Source organism: Lissotriton helveticus, chromosome 5_1, assembly GCF_964261635.1.
Source record: "Lissotriton helveticus chromosome 5_1, aLisHel1.1, whole genome shotgun sequence".
NCBI classification, from domain to species: Eukaryota; Metazoa; Chordata; class Amphibia; order Caudata; family Salamandridae; genus Lissotriton; species Lissotriton helveticus.
The window spans coordinates 1,042,286,302-1,042,303,841 of record NC_136065.1 but is presented as its reverse complement, the minus strand read 5'-3'; positions in this window follow the sequence as shown (position 1 = coordinate 1,042,303,841).

Sequence of the window (17,540 nt, the reverse complement as noted above, 5' to 3'; positions counted from 1 at the left end):
CCAGGCCTCTTTCGTGTGCTCTCTCGCTGAATCAAAGAGCTCCCTTTGAGATGCAAAGGGGGATTCGCTCCCCCCTTCTCCATTCTCCTTCTCCCAGCTCACGGGAACGCAGCAATACACAAATCTAACTGGGGGGAGCTCCTCTACTCCTCATGTCTTCACCAGGCACACCTAGGCTTCCCAAAATGGAACCCAGAGTCCTTCATTTAATGTACCATTATAGGCACACTTGTACGGTTATATCCATGTATTGTTCCACCCCGGACACACGTACATTCAGTACACACATTCACTCTGCTTGCACTGCTCAGTACTGTAACCTTTCTGTATTGTGCCATGGTGTGCTACATGCAAAGGCACACTCGGCTAGTACACACATTCCCCAGAAGGGTCCTGGGCAACACTTCCCTTTTTACGTATTGTACTTCTCACAAGCATACATACACCCAGCACATGCTTTCATTGTGCACACACTGCACATCACAACAGCTCTCATGTAATGTGATCTGCTCTGGTCTACATACACCCAGTACACAAACTCACCATGCATGCACTGCACAGCTATACGCTATCCCTGTCTTGTACACTTCCCAGGCACACACACATCCAGTGCAGAGTAACCACTCCTGCACTGTTTTCCGCCTGCCGCTCAAGCTTCCATTGAAAAATGGATGTTTCCGCATCCAAATTGGGATGTTGGAAACACCAATTTAAGGTCGGGCAGCTCCTTTTCCGCAACGGTCCGCCCAAAATAGTAATAAGGCCTATAAGTGTGGATGATATGTGATTCATGCTCCTTAGATATAACCCTTATTGTCTCATGTAAAATTTCCTGTACATTGATTTACACATGTGTATGATTTATTGTGCCACTGTGTGTGCTGTTAAGCACAATGACACCCTACAGTGATCTAAGAAGCGCTGTAAAATAATTAAATAAAAAAACTAGGTGGCATTCACCTAAATATTTGTGAAATTACTCATCAAGATTGATAAAGTTTGCATTCTTGCAGTACAAGCACATCTCTTAGAGTTGAGCAAATTAAAAACCTGCCTCCAAATCAATTTATTTTAAGTACTAGAGATGTGATAACACACTGCGAGGTGCCTGCCACATGGTGCACGGATGTTTAGGGGGGTGGTGCCCCCTGGCCCAAATGCGGAGGCCCAGGAGGGAAGGGGGCCCTGCTATTGGCCCCCACTGTTGCTTTCTGACAGCCTTTCCATGTCGGAAAGGCCGACATGGAATAGCTGTCGGAAACCAACGTCATAATCCCAACGGTGGAGCCGCTGTCATTAAGGGATTATGAACTGTTTCGGAGGAGCCTGTTGGAAAGTGTCGGGCAGTCCCTTTGACTGCTGGTTCTGACCACACGTATTGTTATGCGTTGGTTGGACCGCAGCAGCAAATGGTGGTCGGACTGCAACCGACAAGCCATCGGTTGCTGTCGAATCGCCACGTAATCAGGCCCTAAATGTTGAGAGTGAACAGTCAGGAGTAACACAGTCAGTTTATAAAATCTATCACAATGATATAGTTATCTCTACTAATAAAACGTTGTTACTTCCCATATTAACCCTTCTTCGCAATCTGAGAATCACAACAGATTGCGAGAACAACCAATAAGGATCTCAAACCATGACTTACAGTTTGCATTCAGATCCTTGATGCTGGCAAATAGAGTCACTGTGCTATATTAGAAGCCTTGCAACTTGTGAAGAGCAAGTAACAACATGATCTCTGCGTCAAAAGCAGTGGCCCATTTATCTATCTAAAAAAACAAATTGGTGATCTACATGTTACACAATAGACTTTGCAGCAGGCACATTAACCCTCTTTGCTACTTTATAAGTCAAAGCTGTGATTGGCCAAAACACAGAACTCTCCAAGAACTATGATAACCTCTGGCGTTATATTAACCTTATTATAACCCCCTCAACATTGCTGGGTATAAAAGGATATCTGCAGCAGGTGTCTTATCCCTGTAAGATATTTTAAAATGCAGCCTCTGTGTAACAAATTAAGACTTTGTTACAAATGAAGGAACTTAGAACAGATTTACTGTGACATATGTCCTTGTTGCCAATTTCTTTGCAGATTTATTAAACTAAATGTATAAGTTGACTGTCAGACTCTGTTTTTCAAGCTCTACCCTTGTGAATCCACACCCTTTCCTCTGACACACCTACACCCCCATCTATGGGGTCCCTGAATAATTTTTTTCAAATTCCAGCAATGACAATACACCTTAGGCAACTAGGATGTCTTGTACAGGGCGCTTGGCAGAGCCTTTAATGTGTTTCGGCGTTACTCCAAGCCAATGAAGAGACAACAGAATCATAGAGGCGCCCCGGACCTAGAAGGCCTCCACTCCTCTGAGGTTCATAGGAAATTCCCCAAGATGGCCGTCCTGCTTTATACAAATGCGTTAGATGGGGCGATAAATAAGTAGAACTGAGTTACAGTGAAATCTCCAACTTTTTACGCAGTGCCGCAGCGTCCCAGCGTCCCACGAGAGATGTTAGGCTCAACACTTTGTGAACATGCGCGTGTCATTAGCGAAGGCAGAATGAAGGGGCTGCGGTAATTGTCATCCGGAGTAAGGGACAGGCCTGGTGGCCTTAAGAGAGCTGCGCTCTTCGTCTGGCCCATTTGTTTTCCAGGCTGCCCGCATTTCCAAGTTCCAGCTCATTTAGCATTGAGTTCAGTACTCCAGGCGGCTCAGCGGTGGCTCCTCGGGGCTCCCTACACAACAGCCTGTGGAAACGCGGGGATAAGAAGAAACATGGCTGTTTATGCGCGCGCTGCAGGTCGCTGGCGTTGAGGGGAGCGCGGAACATTCTGGTTGAAGTCCCTGGTGGTAGACAGCATTTCTTTTAATGTGGTTTAAAGTCCGCTACAGCGATTTAATGAGAGAGAAAGACTCCACTAGCCGATAAAAAAAACACAAACCCTCCGAATTAAATTCTTGTTCTTTAGAAAAAAAGGAAATCTATATTTAACGATTAACACGGGAAATTGCATGCACAGGGTAGAGGTGTGTAAGAAAAGTTTCTTTAAAATAAGAACATCTTTTTGGATGTAAGTTCTTCTTATCTTCATATGCTATTTCAAAGCAATGGCCAGGGGTTTGGACCCAGTGGGCTTTGGAATGGACGCGCGTTGATGGAGCGCGCTCCTTTGTTGCTCGAGATTGTCATCCTGAGTTGTCTGCCTCTTGATGGTAACTGTGCTCAGGGCTGCCTCTCTGTTCCCTAGCCAGACACAGAATGAGGCGAGAAAGAGCTAATATTGATTTTAGAAATGCTGGTCTAGGGAATTCACATTGACATTCACATTATAGTCTAAGAATCGCAAAACAGTGAAGAGTGTACTTGGAATTTTAGATCAACCACTGCGTATCTTGGCACCTGGCTTCCGGTGTGGCAGGTTGGGCTGAAAGCCTTTCAAGGGGCGGTGCCTAGGGTCTTGATTCTAAAAGGACATTAACTTGGTTTGAAGAAGTGCAGTGGTACAATTTTGTTCTCTGTACATGAGTGGAGTGGTCTTTCTTTTGTATTTGTCTTGTCTCGCCGCACATCCATAAGGCATAAGCATATTTATAGACATACTGCAGTGTCATTCCTTGGATATAAAATACGCCCAAGTTCTTCATTTCAGAGAGGCAAGCGGTGATGGTCAGTGTGTGTGTGTGTGGTACTGCCTCTGTATGGTGCTAATATCCTGCTAAAAGGGGTACATTGGGCGTGCCCAGGTGAGTATCAAACGGGGATTTGGGCAGGGACGCAGAGAGCAGGCATCATGGGAAGGAAGGCTTGCGTTGAATGGTCATGACCCAATCATATAGACCCAGAGACACACTAGCAGCACACGAGCCACGTGGTGGAATGCTCATCTGGAAATGTGTGAGGGGGTTTCTACCTGCAGACCCTCATGTGAACTGCATTGATAATGAACTCTGATTCAGTGAACATGGGTTGAAACCCCAAGGGCTGATCTTGTGGGGTAAGACATTATTTTGACCACGTTTGATCCAAAGAGAGTGTCTCGGACTCAACGCTCCTTCTCCTAATCTAAACTTTTACTTAGTTTGAAGGTCTTTTATTGATGGGCAACAAATAAAGAACACCATCAATTGCCCCAACACTCACATCATGTAATCAAAGACACCATGATTTGTTGTCAAAACAAAACAGAGAGTCTGCATTTTACTATATATCAAGTCTCGCTGTCAGGGATGTAGTGATACAAATACATAAAGTAACCCTCCTCAACTGTGAACCAGTCTCTACAACATCTATACATCAAGGGAGCCAGGGAAGGAAAAGAATAACCTAACTAAAACTAAGCAGCGTGGCTAATGCCTAATTACCGGTCATTTTTCATTTCAGGTTGTCCATGTCACCAGCCAACAAAAATACAGCCTGGTCAGGTCTGTACACTTGCACCCCTTTAAAAAAAAATCTCTTGCATCTGGTTTCAAGAATGAATGTCTACCACCCCATCACAACAAATTAGGAATTGGCCAGAAACCACAGGAAGTCCCCCAGTCCCAGGTTGATGAGGTCTTTTTGCACCCTCTAGAGATCCATGCATCACTAGAGAGTGGCATAGATCAAGTCCATAAATCTGTGAGTTTTTCTGCTATCCTGCGTTTCTTTAGTCTGCCTCAAAACTCTAAACTAGGTCTTGCTCACCAATATTCTTCAGTCAGCCAACACACTACCTGCGCATGCACCAATCCGATCAGAAACTCTCCTTGGAAAACAAACTGCTTTCGACACAGTAACCTCGACATGTGATGCCCCTTCAAGAACCACCAAATTAAGAAAGTGAAATACATAAGATTTTAGATATTTTTCCTTGGTCATGGCAAGTGTCCCCAGAATTATAATCCTGTGTCCCATGGCTAAATTATAAAAGTCCTCCACTCTTGACTCTGAGTGTATCATTGAGAGTTGGTCTTGTGTGCCATCTCATTAAAGGGTGGCTTTGTTTTCCCCATTGCTGATAGCGGACTACTCAAATTCTTAACTTCTATCTCAGTGCTTGATGACAAATCTTTATCACTTCTAGAAAACCCTCCAGTGCCATGCCTTGTCATCAAGGTGCCTTGCAGCAGGCTGTAATTCGTTCACAGTATGTAGCATCAATGATTCCCCATGAGTGAGAGCGTTCTCCTTCTCGTGGACAGATACACCACAAGAGCCTTTTTTTTAGGTCCTAGAAGATGAGTGTCTTGGAGAAAAGGCAATAGATGTGATTTTTGCTAGTTTCTTCATGCGCTCCTTAGGCGGCATCAAAGCCTATATTTGGAGAAGCCGACAATTCTATTAACACACATTTTCAGCTAATCAGCATCTTGCAGGGAGCGTGAGGCACCAACTGCCCGCTGGTGGTACAACGTCTGCTGCAACCTTGTAGTGTTTTCTGCCACTTCACTTACCTTAGCTGATCCTGATGCAGGACACCCCCACAGTGTACCTTTGTGTGTCTTCTTACCTTCCCACCTTGTGTGTTCAGTGGGTCTGCATCTGAAGAGCTGGGGTCTTATCTTCAAGCATTGCCATCTTAGAGGCCTGCAAAATGCTGTGAGTGAGATCATATCAGGGTGGAATGACAAAAAGCCACTTCTATGTGGCACTGCATACCTAGCTGACCTGTTGCCGCCCTTAGTTTTTTCTCATGATTCCGGACGCAGTGAATGGAGCTGCTCCTGAGTATTAGTTGAAGATGGCCATCTCGTGGCCTGGTAAACTCTGCCTTCCTTTTTTAAAGTAAGTAAATGTAAACACTTCAATTACCTACTGGTAAGTTCCTTCCTTTCTTTGATACATTCCATGTGAGGCAGCAATGACGCCTGATACCACCAATCAGCCCCCAACCTTTTTTCAGAAAGGCCCTCCTCCCCCTTACCTCTTCCTGTTTGTACCTTAACCCCTTCGACGCTGATGACGAGCTGGGCTCGTCATGAGGTAGCCTCCTGCTACGCTGATGACGAGCCCAGCTCGTCATGGAACATGTGTTTTTGCATTTTCCAGCACACAACGGGAAAATGCACAGCATCGATGCGGTTAAGGCATCGACAATCCAGTTGGTCTGGAACTCACAGTGGAGGACATTAATGAATCAAAGCGAGGAAGGACTTGGTTAATGCAAATGCTGATAAGTAATTGCAGCATTACCACCTCATTCCCTCGCTTTGCTTCACTACATATGAGAAGTAACAAGCGAATACATTCAGGACAGCTGAGAAGCTACTCATAATCTTAACTTTCCTACCAAGGCCCATCAACTTTATTACTTTAAAGAGGATAAGACCCTGGAGCCAAACACATTATCCAGCTCAATTTTCTGCATTATCCTATAATGCTCTGTAAAAGATGAGGGAGTCGGACATACGGCTGCTGTACATATTTCAGCGAGTGAAACCCCCTGAATCTCTGCCATACTTACTGTCATACCTCTGGTTGATGTACCATGGATCTCTAAGGGAGAGGGATGGCCTGTTTCTTTGTATGCCACCTGTATGAGGGATCGAACTCACATGCTTAATATCTGCTTGGAGCGTTTTGATCCTCTTTTTGCAAGCCCAAAATTCACAAAAAGGGAGAAAGAGTTTCTGACCTCTTCAACTCTGTCAAGGTAGCAGAAAAGAACTCACCTCATGTCCAAAGCATGATTCCTCTTCCAAATTTGATGGAGAGGGAAAAAATACTTGGAGAACAATCTCTTGGACTCTATTAGTGGCAGTGTTGACCTTTGGTGTAAATGAAGGCCCTACACTATATTACATTAACTATAAGTCACCACTCTACCACGCACAGTGTTCTCACAAATTGTCATTTGAGATTTCTTAAGTATTGTATTGAATGCTATGATTTTACATAGCATCAAGTGGAGTGTCGAAGAGTACAGTGGAGGACAGTGTTGTACATTGTAGTGCCATACAGCGGAGTGTTAAGGAGTGGAGTGGTGTAGCGTTGATTAGAGTAAAGTGTCATAGAGTGGAGTAGTGTGGTGAGTTGTGGAGTGGCGTGTGATAGATTGAAGGGGTGTAGAGGTGTAGATTGGAATGGCGTACAGTGTAGTGACATGTCCTAGAGTGGGGTGGCCTGTCATGGAGTAGAGTGGCGTGGATAAGAGTGTTGTACAGTGAAATGGTGTGTTATACAGTGGAGTGGACAGTGAGTGACGTTTTAGATACTGTTACAGTGAAGTGGTGTAGAGTAGTAGAGTAGAGTCAAGTAATGTGTCATAGAGTACAATGGAGTACATTAGTGTGCAGTGGCCTTGAAGGAGTTGTGTAGAGTGTTGAAGAGTGGAGCACAGTGTCGTAGACTGGTGAAGAGTACAGTGTCATTGACTGGCGTGGAATGTCGTGGAGTGGCTTGTGGTACAATAGAGTGGAGTGGCATAGATTGGAGTGAGGTTTGTAGAGGGAAATGGCATACAGTGTAGAGGCATATTATGGAGTGGTGTGTCATACAGGGGAGTGGCATGTCATACCACGGAGTGGCATGTAGTAGAGTGGCATAGAGTGTAGGGGTATACAGTGGAGTAGAGTGATGCAGAGTGGAATTTGTGTTGTAGAGTGGAGTGGGGTGTCATACAGTGGTGTGTCATACAGTGTCGTAAAGTGGAGTAGATAGGTGTATACTAGAAAGGCAGAGAGGCGTAGAATGTTCTTGAGTGGAATGTCGTACAGTGGAGTGTAATGAGTGGAGTGACGTGGCATAGAGTGATGTGTTGTACACTGTTACAGTGGAGTGAGTAGAGTAGTGAAGTAGAGTTGAGTATTGTGTCATAGAGTACAGTAAATTAGCGTGTAGTGGCATATAGTGGAGTAGAGTGTTATAGACTGACATAGCGTGGAGTACAGTGTCGTAGACTGGCATAGAGTGGAGTAGTGTGTCATAGAGTGGAGTTCCATAGAGGGTCTTAGAGCTGAGGGTTGTAGAGTGGAATGCCACACAGTGTAGTGGAGTGCGTGGAGTGTCGTACAGTGGAGTGTCTTATCATACAGCGTAGTGGTATACAGTGAAATAAAGAGTTGTAGAGTGCAGTGGCATAGAGTGGAGTGGCGTTTTGTACAGTAGAGTGGAGTGGCGTGTCATACAGTGTCATATAGTGAAGTAGATTGGTGTAAACTGAGGGCATAAAGTGGAGTAGTGTCTCGTGGAGTAGAGTGGAGTGGTGTGTCATAGAGTGGCATGTAGTACACTGTATTGCATTGAAGTGGCGTAGAGTGCAGGGTGTAGAGTAGAGTCAAGTAGTGTGAAATAGAGTACAGTGGAGCAAATTAGCATGTAATGGCATGGGGGTTAACATAGAATGCATGGGTGTAGAGTGGAGTACAGAAGAGTAGCGTAGAGTGGCATACAGTGTCTTAAAGTGGACGGGTGCAGTGTATAGTGGTGTAAAGTCTAGTGGCATATCGTAGAGTGGCGTGGAGTGTGGTATAGTGATGTGTCGTACAGTGCCAGAGAGTGTAGTGGCATTCAATGTTGTAGAGTGTTGAGGAGTACTGTAGTACAGTGGAGTATAGTGCAGTGCATTAAGTAGAGTGGCGTATAGTGGACTGGCGTGACATAGAGGGGGTTGCGTAGAGTGTTGCAGAGTGGCACTGAGTGCAGTAGAGTGTCATAAGTGGCATAGAGTGAAGCAAAGTGTTGCATAATGGAGGAGCACAGAGTGCTGTGGAGTGTTATATTGTAGAGTGGAGTGGCGTGTCGTAGAGTGGAGCTGCATGTCATGGAATGGCGTGCCATACAGTGGCATGCTGTAGAGTGTACTGTTGTGTTGTAGCACGTCATGCAGTGTAGTATATTGGTGTACAGTGGAGGGTAGGGGCATAGAGTGGATTATGTTGTGGAGTGGTGTGTTAGAGAGGGGCATGTCTTTCATCAGGCAGCGTGTTTTTAGTTTGCTACAGTGAAGTTCCATCTTTTATGCTCAATCATTGGCATCTGGACCAGAAGCCAACTTTCAAGTGAGTTCAGGGCAACTAATCTGGCTTGGTGGCCTTCTCCCTCTGGTGGTGTGGCTATGCATTTTGGGCTGACTCCCAAGAGCGGAGATGTTCTAGATGGTTATCATGCTATGTTTTAAAAGACTACATGCATCTAGGCAGGTAACATTCCAGGAAATCTGTTCTGGTGGTAAGCTTTGTGTATCAGAGCCTGACAGCCTCTCTAAAGGGGAGGAACCATGAAGGAACTGATCCCATCCGTTCTGGAGTCAAGCAACATCCTTCAGTTTAAAATCCAGCCTCCCAGACAGCCCAAACTGTCTGGTCGCAAAAGATACACGATGGGTGTATCAAGTCAAAACAGGGGCTTGCAGCCCACCCATTGCTTACCATTGGTTGGCTTTACTGTCACTCTTATCTGCTTACATGCAACTGGATGGCTTTCTTTTTTTTATAATTTAACGCAATTTTATCTAGCGCGAACATTACCCGAAGGGGTCACAGCACTTTACAAAAGAATCATTTGCGTTACATAAGGATTTTGGATTAAATGAGTTACATAAGAGATTCAAACAGAAAAAATTACAAATGTGCAAGTTTTTTTATTTCAGCCTGACCACATGTGTTTGTCTCTCCCATGCAGCCAAACTGACTTATGTTCATATTATGGAATGTTCCTCGAGATGGGCGAAATGCCAGATGTCTGTGACCCATCTGCCCTTAGACACACAGCTACTAGTGAAGCAATTGATTAGGGAGCTTGGTGGCAGCCCCACGTGAAAATCTAAAATTATATTACACGGCTTAATTAAGAGGATCAGGTGTAAAATACTTCATTAAACATGAGCCCATATGTATTCATAAAAACATGACCATTTAAAATAAGTTTGATTGCATTCTCGGAGACAAAGTGGTCTTGGCAAACGGAATACAGAAGATTTGCTTTCCCTTGAATTTAATGATGAATTACTTGGAATGTGGGCGAGCTATTTTATCGCCCATGTCTCAAATTATAATTATACGTAATTTTATAATAGAACACATAAATCATTGTAATGTAAACTCTGCACAAAGACAACTGCACGGAGAATGCTCTATTTCCATGTTACAATCCTGTCACCGTAACATCCACATTTTTGTAATTTGTTGTCAACCGGAGTCTCCACACCATATTTTTTACACACCGTACCTCATGCTAGAGTGCTCTGTGGAGTAAAGGCTCCCACACTTAACTCCTAAAAAGATGAACAACTCTATCGATACTTTTTGAAGATTCACATGGAACATAATTATTTCTTGGCCTAGAGAGACTAGAGTAGAGTTCCTCCCTCTGTGAGAAAATGTTTTCCAGAAAGATTTTTTCAAGGTATTGTGAAATTTGAGATGGGTTTTCGGTTTTATCCAAATTCTCCGGAGGCAATTACGTCGTTTTAATTCTAGAAAGAAGTATGGTATGATATGAACATATAAAAAAGTACCTTTGACTAAGGGTTGTAGTGCTTCATGAATGGCTAGCAGGCTATGCCATAGGAGCACAATGATAGGGATTTCATTATTTGGAACTTATGGCTGATTACGATCATGAAGGATGGGATATTAAGTCACAAAAGTGATTGATATCCCATCTGCTGTATTTTAAGTTTCATAGGATATAATGGAACTTGTAATATGGGCAGATGGGACAGCTGCCATGTATGTGACGCAGTATTCCATTCGCCAAGATCGTAATCAGGCCCTTAGTTGGTTGAGCTGTTTCACTGGTGTCATGATGATCTGTTGTACAAATTACTTACAAGGATTTTACTTGTCATGTTTTTGAATTATTTAGGTACTTTACGTAATTCGAGACACTGTCATGCATACAATGCTACAATCAATCAATCAATCAATCAATACATTTGTATAGTGCGCTACTCACCCGTAGGGGTCTCTAGGCGCTGGGGGAGGGGGGGGGAGTGCAGCTACTGCTCGAAGAGGCAGGTCTTGAGGTGTTTCCTGAATGTGAGGTGGTCCTGGGTCAGTCGTAGGTGGGCGGGGAGGGAGTTCCACATCTTGGCCGCCAGGTAGGAGAAGGATCTTCCTCGGGCGGTGGTTCTGCGGATACCGTAGTCACGCTGTATTCTAGTTATCAACTCCTATATTACCAATTCGTCACACCAGTTCATTGAAATCACTTGGCAGGCTTCAGGAAGATATGGAACAATGTATTCATATTGTTTATTAGTTTTGTGTTTGATGATTAGTCAAGCTCATGATGGCAGGTGTTGTATCATAGATATAGACTAGTAGTTGTGCCTTTAATCCTGTTGTCTGTGGTCCATGTTTTCTTCATTCTACTGTGATCACTGGAGCCTCTCATCAAGGTTCCAGGTTGGCTGTCGTTGCGCCTGGAGCAGTTGCAGAGAGACGCCAGTGCTGGCTTCTTTTAATGTGACCATTAAAATATTGAACTTGACCTTCCATTGTGGAGAAGTCTTTGCTTGCATTGAAGCACCAGGAGGGTTGTATGTACATAAGACATGCAGGATCATGCAGAGAGCACATTTATATAACAGTGTTCTCAGGGCCGGCTTTAGCACAGGTGGCGCCCTGTGTGACAATGTTTGTTGGCGCCCCCCAATGACCACCTCTGCCACGGATTCCCTCACTACCACCAATTGACAGTGCCCCTCAAGTCTCAATAACCACTGTCTCTTAGATTCATTTAGTTTCATAGCACCACTCATACAAGTTTAAGGTGTCAGAACACTACATCACACACACATTGCACAGAGACAATCATACATGGAAAAGGACCCGTCTCTTTCCAGCAAAAATTTGAATGGTACGTTCTGGGCAGAACGCTCCGCTCCTCTGGAGGCAAGTTAATAAAAGTCCCACGTTTTAAAAAAGTTAGAGCTGGTAGTAGATCATTCGGGGTGGCTGCGGCCAGGCTGTGAAACACTCTACCTACTGAACTGAGACAACACAAGGATCTTCTTGCGTTTAGAAAGAACCTTAAAACTTGGTTATTCCCTAAGAACTAGGCCTGTGCTTTAGCCCCCTTCTGTGTTGACATGGTCTTTGAGTTACTAGCGCCAAGATGCCTGTCAGGTGATAGTGCGCTTTAGAAATTGTATAAATACATTAATAAATAATACATGTGTAAATGAGTGTATAGGAAATGTTACATAAGACAGAGGCCTACAAGGTGTAGGGGTCACAGGTCATCCATTCTGGTAGGCAGTATACTTTGAGTCCCTGGTCTGGAAAAACGCAAATTCAGAATTTAAAATGTAACACCATTGTTAGGGGTTTTCTTTAATAATAATAATTGATTTCTACCTAAATAAACCTTTTTTGCAATATTAGGATAACGAAATACTGGGTAAAAATCACATAGCTCTCATACATTCCTTGCAGTTTGCATGCAGCTCTTTGATGACAGTTAATACATAAGATTTTTAACTTATAAACTGTAAGTAACAAAAGGATCTCTCCGACAAAAAGGTAACCCATTGACCAATTTATATTAGATGCACTTTGTGATCTGAACGGGACACGTTCTTTGCAGCAGGCATGTTAACCCTCTGCACTATGAGTCAACATTTCTTAAACAAAGCTCCGGTTTCTCCCCAGAAAGAACATTAATCAAACGAGTTATCTTGACATTTTTATTGCTGGGACTAGGAATGCGCCATAAGGTGCTTTTAGAACAATAAACAAGGCGCCCCCACCCCAAGTCAGCGCCAGGTGTGATGGCACCGTTCGCACCACCCTAGAGCCGGCCCTCAGTGTTCTTCAAATACACTGTTAGCTGTAGGCTTTTATCCAGTTGAAGCAATATAATCTCCCAGCTTGCTGGCTGATGTTTGCTAGCATTTACTAGTTCCTCTTGTTTATCAGTTAGAGCTGATTCAATGCTTTGCCGTAGTTGACTTTATCTTTGAGACACATGACTCCTGTGGTCTGTTTTGTCTAGTCTACTGGGGCAGCTGGTCTGCTCATCTGCAATGAGCTTGGGATGGAAAAGCCAGGTCTTCACACATGGATCTGCTAGCAAAGGTTGTTCAATGGATTTTTGGCAATTGAGAGTTGTAGCGTTGGTGTTCCGTTGGTATAGTTTACTATGAGGTTCTGATGGGCCACTTCCGTAGAGTTAACTGCATGGTGTGGTGGTGCCAGCAGGACACACTTTGTCTGATTGTGAAACAATTCTATAACTAATTTCTGTTCTGTCGATTATTTTCCTTGACTAGAGCCTTCCTGCATAAATCTGATTCTTGTGTAAGCTTTAGGTCTATAGGATTTGTGTTGTTTTACACCAGTCCCCTGAAAGATGATTTTACAATGACTTTGTTTTTGATGGGATACATTAAATGTATTTGAATTGGAGTCAACATATAGAACTTTTAACTGCATTTTCTGTGGTTCTGGTGCGAGATAAGTCTTATGAGCCATCAAGGTACTTTGCCTTTGTATGTGGACTCTGGGTAATATGTTGATAAATGAAGGGGATAAGTGAGTCTCAAGGTACGCATGTACCATGAATATCAAGCTATGCAAGTACTGTGAAACTAAAGGTGTGTATGTACTGTGAGCCTAAGCATATGTGTGCACCTTGAGTCTCAGGGTGTGCGGGTACCTTGAGTCTTAGGGTGTGAAGGTACTGAGAGTCTCAGGGTGTGCAGGTATTGAGAACCTCAAGGTGTAAATGTACAGTGAATCTCATGGCTCAAGATGAACACTAGCCAGCTTTGAAAATGTTTAAGGGCGCATTAGATGATTTAAATATTGATTGTGTTAGACCTGTCAGCCTTACGGTGGTCTTCCCCCAAACATTTTGCCTTACTCCTCTATTTTTCCTGATTTCATTTTTGCTGGCCTTAGGACTCTGTGTACTTTACATCATCTAATAAGTGCTAAATATGTGTGTGCTCTCCTTTAAACATGATAAAATTGGCTTACGCCCAATTGGCACATTTAATTTACATGCAAGACCCTAGTAAATTGGTACTACAAGTACCCAGGGCCAGTAAATTGAATGCTACTAGTGAGCCAGCAGCACTGATTGTGCTACCCACTTAAACTAGCTCTTTAAACATGTCTTAGACCTGCCATTGCAGCCTGTGTGCATTTCGATCTGGCAAAATAAACCTTTTGCCAGGCCTAAACCTGTCTTTTTAATACATATAAGTCACCCCTAGGGTAGGCCCTAAACAGCTCAGAGGGCAGGGCGCAGTGTATTAAAAAAGTTAGACATGTAACTTTTGGTTTTATATGTCCTGGTAATAAAAAAACTCTTACATTAGTTTTTCACTACTGCAAAGCTTACCTCTCCCATAGGATAACATTGAGTTATCGTATTATATATGATAAGTGCTAACTTTCAATTGAAAGCATGAAGGAATGTCGAGTTTGGTGTTTAAATAATTGTAATTTAAACCCCTCTTTAATGCTAAAGTCAGATTTTAAGTCACAACTCTGAAAATGGCACTTTTAGAAAGTTGGCATTTTCTTGCCCCAACCATTCGATGCCTGCAGCCTGTTTCCTGGGACACATTGCTAAGTATAGCTGGTAGTTGGTGTTTGTATATTGCTCCCAAACAGTGAGGCAAAGGAGCACAGGTGTTGTAAGGATGAGGGAGAGGAACTGTCACCTACGGCACTTACACATCACAAAGGCTCTGCCTGGATACACTCACAAAGGTTAAGACACTAGCCTGTTTTGACCCCAGGAAAGCTGTGGCCATAGCAGGGAGGCAGGAAATTCCAATCACCTCTTGGGAGGAAACCTCCAGAACCTTTTCCTACTTCAAACTGGGAACCAGGTATAAAATAATATATAGTTAGACCCAATTCTTCAGTACACCTCTGGACCTGTGGAATAGTAAGAATGTTGTTGTGCTGGTCTGCTGCAAGGACTGCTACTCTGATGGCCTGCTGCCTGAGTGAAAGGACTGGACTTGCATCTTTCACCCACGACCACCAGAGTACTCCAAAGCCTAGTTGGCTGGCCTCCTGATCTGAACCCCAGGGACAGAAAAGGCTCCGACCTTCTTGAACCCTGCACCTTCACTCAGTCTGCTATGAGTCCTGCCCCCAAAGTGGTGCCACCCAAATCCTGGACCTTTGGATGTGGACCTGAATGTGCTGTGCCAACCCAGCTGTGGTCCTGTGGGCAGAACTGATGTAGCGTGAAGTATCTCCTCCTAACTCCGCTTTAGAACCACTGCTGCCAGATACATTCCTGACACAAGACCTCGCATTGTAGCCGCCATTCTCCTTGGAACTGCCATTGCCCAACACAGACCTTCACATTGCAAGATCCTTTTCGGTTGTCTCATCGAAGACAATACAGAACTCTGCATTGTGGCCCTGCAGCTGCTCCTGGACAGCTGGTGCACGATGCATCTTCGTCACAGGACTTTGCATCACAAGTCCTTTGTCGACAGCATCCTGGATGACGATGAAGGACTTTGCATTGCAGCCTCCCAGCTCCTTGGAACCGCTGCTGTGCGACACATTCCCGATGCGAGATCTCGCAATGCTTCTTAACCAGGATTTAAGGGATATTTAAGGGATTCTTAAGTGGGCACAACTTGTTCCCTGTATCTGGCCCAAACTCCATTGTGGCCAGCCTTAACTTGTGACTTTGCTCCGATCCGGTGCAACCAGATAATCACAGTTGGTACTTTCTGGTTCTAGGCACTAGTTGTACTTAAAACCTTATAATTGTATATCTCCGGTTCTACTGATTGAATATTTTTTGTTTTGGTGTGAAATAATTGATTAGATTTTAATATATTTTTCTAAATGTGGGACTTTTCTTGTGTTGTGTTTTCACTTTATTACTGTCTGAAGTGCTGCATACATACGTTACACACTGATTCTAAGTTAAGCCTGCCTTCTTTGTGCCAAGCTACCAGAGGGTTAAGCACAGGTAAATTTGGGTTTGGCTTGTGACTTCACTCTGACAGAAATGATGCCTGCTGCTTTAGTAGGGTTTCACCCCCCAACCAGTAACCCAGTTTCTAACAGATGACCTCCAGTCATGGATGTAGTCTGTTAAAACTGCTTGAAGCAGTCTTACCAGAAAGATAGCTGCCTTTCCTCTGAGATGGTTACGGGGGGCCTGGATGCATTTTCCATGGAGTGGTCACTCGCTCCAGAGGTAAATGGAAAAACCTGCACTAAAGGATTAACCACCACTGACCATAAGTTTTGCCTTAGCCTTGTGAGAGTATGGCAGCTAACACACACTGTTGGTGTGTCCACATGCACCAGAGCCTTTGCTGAAGGAGAAAAAACCCGAAGTTCCCTCTCTGTAGACTGAAAGATTTTGAGTTAACTGGAAGAAAAGGTACCAAGTATGTGAGAAAACACCGGGATAGGGCACAACCTTTGAGCAGCAAATGGTATTTCATCCCTGTGTCTGTCCAGGGGGGATATGCCACCATCCTTTGACAACTCAAACGGACTACCAAACCGAACATGAAAAAAAACAACTTACAAGACAATCATTACTGGTAGCTGCTACACAATAATTTGTGTTTGTGAATTCAATTGATGAACAAAGGGAAGAAAAATTCATTTTGAGGTACCCACGACAAATCGTGTTTTTCATTAACATTGAGTGCACTGGTCTGCTTCTTTCTCTTAATACTCATTAGCCGGCAGAGAGATAACCACTAAGGGCAAAGGCACGTCCATTTAATGAACTCCCTAGCAAGAGACTGACCTACAGGCACTCGGAGAACATCCAGCTGAACCATCGTGCCTAATTTTCTATTTTACCATGTCAATAATGACGTGATTGGTGATAATCATGTGTGGTGTTGAGACTGTCATGCATGAGTGTGAAGTGATGATACCAGACTGACTTACTAAACTGGATTTCTCCAAGTTCTATTCCTCCTTTTCATAGTCTTTTCGCCCTCAGTCCTACCCTCTACCTTGGCATCAGCACCCATGATGTACAACAGCACAGTAAACAGCAGCGGAAGGGCTTGAGTGGTGGGTGGCCATATTTATACCATAGAAGGGGGTTCCCCACGGGATACACAATAACGGGCGGGGAAGGGGTGTTTTTACAATATCAAAAGAAAGAAAGAACCCCTGCCGATAATTATAGAGTCCTAGATCAGGATCTTGGATAATTCTACACCTTCGGGACCCAAATGCAGTACCCAATCAAAGCACAGTGAACAAAAAAATCGATATTAATTTCTTTTATTTTTACATTTCATTAATTTTTTTCTGTTTTGTAGTTATCTCTAATTTTAGTGCATATGCTTAGTTTCTCATTGGTGGCTATAAACATTTCATAATACAAAAATACAATCAATAATATTTCATAATACGTAGTGTGGTCCCATAACACCCGGTATAATAGATCAAACTAACAATCACTAACACTCATACAATCACATTCATTCTTTAGACTATTTTAAAAAACTCGATTTGAAAAGTTTGGGAGCCTGAGTGGAGAGAAAGATGGACTTATTCTTTCACACTAGGGGTAGAGGGTTGATCAGATGGACAGAGGCTGATCCCGAAGAGTGGAGGTGGATCAATATCTTCAAAGAA